Below are 6,000 nucleotides of genomic sequence, written 5' to 3'. Positions count from 1 at the left end.
CCCCATTTTTGACTAATTTACTACATCCTAGATTTCTATGTGTTTTCATGCATGGTTTTAGAATTGGCAGGTTGAATGTTTATACTAGTTTTAAGGATTTAAGCCTATTGCTAGTGTGCTATTTATGAAAGGGTTTTTCAAGAGAACATCTTTTAAAGAAATAAGTGAATTCCCTTTTATTATAATAAATTGCTTGAATAATGCTAGATGGTATTCTCTGACTCCATAAAATGCCAGTTTCAGGACATGCTCAGGTCCCAGTGTCAAAAGATCCTGAAAGGAGTGTCAGGGTTGCATGTGAGAACTACAGGTTTGTGTGCAAGCTGCATACTTCATGACCTAAGTTCTCATACTATAAACAAATTCCTGGGCCAAATATCAGTGATATCCTGTCCTTAATTCTAAAGGTTGGGTCCATATTTAATCATGCTTAATCATGCTTAGTCATGGGGCTGGATCCAGACTTCATGCCTGTAGTAATCCCACTGAAATCAATGGAATTTAAGTAAGTCATGATTAAGTCTGATTGCTTTCAATATGTCTACTTTAAGTATGAGTAAGCCTAGATCCATCCCTAATTATATGCCAGGTAGTGATGGAAGAAGGCATTGTTTTTTATTCTGGCCTGTATTTGTTGCATGCAGCACTGTTTTCATTCTGCTGCAGTTTGTCTTCTAAAAACGATATTACAGTAGGGCCCCACTCATATGGCGGGTTATGTTCCAGACCCCCGCTGTAAAGCGGAACTCATTGAATAGAATGGCGCACGATGCCTGAAAACCACCGTAAAAGCGGAACAAGCGCCGTATGAGTGGGGCTTTAGTCTAATTGTATCTAATTGAGACCGCTGTTTTAGTGGAGCGCTGTAAAGCAAAGCGCCGTAAAGCAGGGCCCTACTGTATTCATCTTGCTGGCTGCTGTGGCAAAATTAGGTAACTTACGTAATTATGTAAATTGCATTGTCATTACATTATTCTATCCTATTCATTTCAATGCAAAGGAAACACAGTGCAAATGGAGAAAAAGCCATAATCAGTTAACATGTTTTCATATTGAAAGCAACAACCACAGCAAATACCGATTGTATGTGCTGGATTTTCTTTCTGGACATGGGATGAATAAGGGAACATCAGCAGTTTCTGATCCTGTTAATGTTTTCATCAGAATGCTAATTTTGTCCCTGACGCTGAGCCCCTAAGCCACAATTTTTTATAGATTCATAGAATAGCAGAGTTGGAAGGTACCTATAAGGCCATTGACTCCAACCCCCTGTTCATTGCAGGAATCTAAATTAAAGCATATCCAGCAGGTGGCGGTTCAGTTGCTTCTTGAGTGCCTCCCATGTTGGAGAGCCCACCACCTCCCTAGGTAATTGGTTCCATTGTCATACTGCCTTAACAGTTTGGGGGTTTTCCTTAATGTTCAGCAGAAATCTGGCTTCCTATAACTTGAGTCCATTGTTCTGTATCCTGCACTGTGGGATTATCGAAGAGATCCTGGCCCTCCTCTGTGTGACAACTTTTCAAGTACTTGAAGACTGCTATCATATCTCTCCTCAGTCCTTTTCTCAAGGCTAAACATGACCAGTTCTATCAGTCTTCGTGGTGGGTTCTAGGAAAAAAACAATATGCCTGCCCTTTAGAGAATACTTCTTGTAACTGTTAATGATGCTCAGAGCAAGAATTAAACTCATACCTGCTGTGCAAATCATGAATTAAGTATTAATTGCTGTTTAGTGTGGTTGTGCTCGTACTTCAGATCTGTTTCTCAGAGACAAACTACACATTCTGAATGATCTCTGGGGCATCTGCCAGATGGACATTTTTGCTAGATTATGGCATGGTGCACGGTTCATGTTTATGTTCAGTCAAGTGAGGCCAGATGTTCTGTTAAGTTGCTTCTTGTTTAGAATTCAATCCAATCAGGTCATGGAACCCTGGTTTGCAGAACTGGTGTCTTGTGGGTCATGTCATGCCACATAGGTAACAGTAGTAGCAATACGCAAGTTATAACATCAAGGGTGAGGTATTCATGTATATATGGCAGCCCTGCAGAACATTTGAGATCTACCTGGTCTTACACCAGATTCAGGTATGGATACTGAGATTGGCGCTAGCAGGTGCTAGATGAAATAAGTACCCTAACATCCAACTTCAGATTGTGGCATTGAAAGGATGTGATGGGAATGCTAAATCTTGTCTTAAATTAAAATGTGACAAAAGAGGAGGAAGTCAGTACTGCTATTTGTTGCTCCAAAACACTCTGTATACTGAACAGTTTTGAAAGAAAAAGATTTAGATAGCATGAATGTCGGCTTGGCTGTCTGCTTTAAAAATGCTGGAAATCTGTTACTGCTCAATGGCCTGCTATCTTGTTTTCTTTTGAGATGTTTTTCTGATCTTTAATTGCAAATGAAACCTTTCAGAGTTAGTTTCATCCCTATAAAGTTTCAAGAGTCAACATCAGTCCTTGTTTATTGCAGCCCATTCTTCTCTCAGTGCACTTTAGATCCCATTTCCTTGTTTCTTTCAAACAGAAATGAGCAGTTGGGGTGGGGGAGGAGAATGGATTTAAAGCTGTGGTTCCCAACCTGGGGGACAGGACCCCCAGGGGGTCCATGAAGTAATCCAAAGGGGGGCCGTGAACAGTAAAGAAATGAATTATTTATTATTTTTTTAAAAGAAAAGTCTTCATTCCCTGGACACTGTCTGCTCCCCACTGTCGCTGCAGATGACACCTCCCCCTTGCTTCAAATGAGAGGGGAGAACTTTTGCTGAAGTGCCAGAGTGTCTTTCAGGTGCACCAAGGGCAGGCATCTGCCTATAAAATACATGGCAGATGCCAAAGAAGGCTGAGAGTGGAGCTACCAGGAAGAAGAGGGGATTACTATCACTGATTCCTGTTTCCTCGCACTGCTGCTGCTGACAACGCCCTTACTTAGAATGAGAGGAGAGGGCTTCTTGTGAAGCAAAAAGAAGCAAGGCTGCAAGGAAATGCTGCTTTCCCCCTTCCTTCCTGGCAGCAAGCCTGCCTCCCTTGGGGGGAGGGGGTCACAAAAAAAATTAAGCTTATAAAGGGGGTCCTGTACTCATAAAGGTTGGGAACCACTGATTTAGAGCAATAAGTTGATGTCCGTAGCAATAGCATACATTTGTATTAATACAAATTTCCACCAACTGTAACTGTTTCACTAAATGTTGTTAAATGCTTTGTAGATGATTAGTCTATTTTAGTGACTAAGCTGCTTGTTATATGCCTTCAAGTCGATTACGACTTATTATAAATCTTTATATATATATACATATACATATGAAGCAGATCATTCATAATTGTTATTCTGATGTCACAGTTAGGGAGCTGTCTGAGAGACTGTGGGATAATGAATTGATCTTAGCTGCCTGATATGCAAGTTTGCAGCTGAACTGTGATTTTAACTTGTATATCTCAGAACCAAGCTTTGTGCTGGACGAGGCTCATTCCATTGAATTCTCTTGTGAAACCAGGAGTGAGAGTGCCTGTACTTTGACTCCATGTGACATCTTTCTTTCTTTCCATAGCTGAACAAACAGGTTACAGACCTGAAACTTTCTTTCAAGTAAGCAAAGAAAAAGATTGAAACTTGAACTCTTAAGGCAGTGAAAGTGGAAGAACTTGAATGAAAAAGTTGCTGATGAGTTAGGTAAACACTCCCTGGACTTTATGGGGACATCATCTCCTTTGAAATATGTTAACAACTTACATATTGAAGAAAAAGGGCTCTTCTTATGTTCTTAATCTTTCGTTGTGCTTCCAACAACATTCAGCCAGATGCCAATGGATATTCACAATCAGGGCATGAAACAAGTAATGGCATTTTCCTATAGTATATAGACTTCAATGATATGCTGGCTCTATGGAGGTTGTATATATTATTTAATACCTCAGAGTTATAGAGAAGTGGGAGTTCTGTAACAAAATGTTGCAGCATGGAGTAATCCTGTACAGGGTTACAGCTAGCCAGCCATGCTCTCTTCCAGAATACTCCATTCCATTCCACCCCTGCCCCAATCCTCCAGATATCATTCTGTGGCTACTGAGCATGTTCAGTTATTATTGGACTGTTTTGGTTTGTGAGGTTTTTTAGCTTCCTTAGGTTATTGTTTCCTATTTTTTTTGTACATCTGAGCATGCTGATCCCATCTCCAGCTGCAATCTTGTTGGCAGTCAATAGCTGAGTTCACCACGAGAAGGAATGACAAATCCACCCTCCGTGATAGATCATATAGCCACAAGAGTGGCTGAATGCTATAGCCAGCATGGATTTTTCACATTCCGCAATGTTAAATTGAAAATACCCCCATGCCATTCTGATGCTTCCCATAAACTCATTTCAAAACAAAACCTTACAAAACTTAAAGTCCTGAACTCAGAAACGCTTGCTTAACAACCTCTAAATTTTCATGGCGATACACAAAACAGTCAGAGAGAATAGAGAGTTCAAAGTGTAAAAAGAGAGAGAAAAACCCTAGACCTCTTTTGGACTTTGTTCTGTCAGAGTTCTCATAATCTGTTGAAATTCATTAAAAATCAGCCATGTTCACAGAGTACCTGTAATCCTATTACTGACCTTGCCCCATACTCTGACCTTCATCTTCTGCAGTTTAAAAGTTTTAAAAAATGCCTGGCTGATTTTTAATTAATATAAGAAATTTTGCATTGAACTGAATGATAATGTTGGGCATGCTCAGTAAGAACCAATATCAGTGTTCTAAAAGCCAGACTCACAGCTGCTTGGCTTGCCTAATCAGGGGGCCGCAACCACACCAGACTTTGATTTCACGTGAGACAGTCATGGCTTCCCCCAAAGAATCCTGGGAAGTGTAGTTTGTGAAGGGGGCTGAGAGGAGACTTCTATTCCCCCGACAGAGCTCCAGCAGCTAGAGTGGTTTAACAGTAAGCCTCTCTGACTGAAGGTCTGTGAGGAGAACAGAGCATCTCCTAGGAACTCTCAGCACCCTTCACTAACTACACTTCCCAGGGTTCTTTGGGAGAAGCCATGACTGTCCAAAGTGAAATAAAGGCCTGGTGTGGATGTGGCCAGAGATAGCTTTGGTTTAAATTTGGGTGGAAGGCTACATGTGCCTGCTTATAGAATAAAAAGATGGGGGAAACGCTGATTCTGTTGATGGCAGAAACGCGCTCGTGCAGCACACATGCGTGCCATCAGCCAAGATGGCGGCAGAGGCTTCAGCCCCTTTAGGAAACCTCGGCTGCCATCTTTATTGATGGCAAATCTGTGCGCCGCAAAAAACAACAGAAAGGTAGGTAAAGTGGGGGGATGGCGGTCTGCGGATGCTTCTGCAGATTGCGGAAGGAGAGCAGAGGGCCCCCTGTAGCTCCAGAGGCCCTTGGGCCAGTGCCCCACAGGCCCCCAAGAGCTCCGGGCCCCTAGGCTTCAGCCTACTAAGCCTAATGGATAATCCGGCCCTGCTACAGAGTGTTGATCAATGTCAAACAGTATTTGTGGTGGAAGTGCCTTTAGCATTTTGTTATATTCATATTTTTGTTTCTTGCTGAGCATGTTGCTTAGTTAGCCTAGCTTACAACTGGGGGTAAAATTAGACACCCAGCAAGGCATTTTTAAAGTAATAGTTGTGTATCCAAATAGACATCCAGTCGTAGGCTTTGGACACCTGGTGGACACAAATAGACACATAAATTTCATCAGTGAACCAAGAACACAAATTCAGATTGGAAGCCACTGAAACACTGACTAGAGGTATGAAATTTTAATGAAATTGAACAGAAACACTAGAATATAGGGATACATAGAACTCTTATAGGAATATATAGAACTCTTAGGGTTGTTACAGACTACCAGTCTTTCTGAAAAACTTCTTAACAAAGTATTTCTCCCTCTGCACCAGCCTTTCCCAACCAGTGTGCCTCCAGATGTTGTTGGACCACAATTCCCATCTTTCCTGACCACTGGCAATGCTGGCTGAGGCTGATGGGAGTTGT

This window comes from Rhineura floridana, chromosome 5 (genome assembly GCF_030035675.1).
Source record: "Rhineura floridana isolate rRhiFlo1 chromosome 5, rRhiFlo1.hap2, whole genome shotgun sequence".
Classification (NCBI taxonomy): Eukaryota; Metazoa; Chordata; class Lepidosauria; order Squamata; family Rhineuridae; genus Rhineura; species Rhineura floridana.
Note: the sequence above shows the minus strand (reverse complement) of the source record.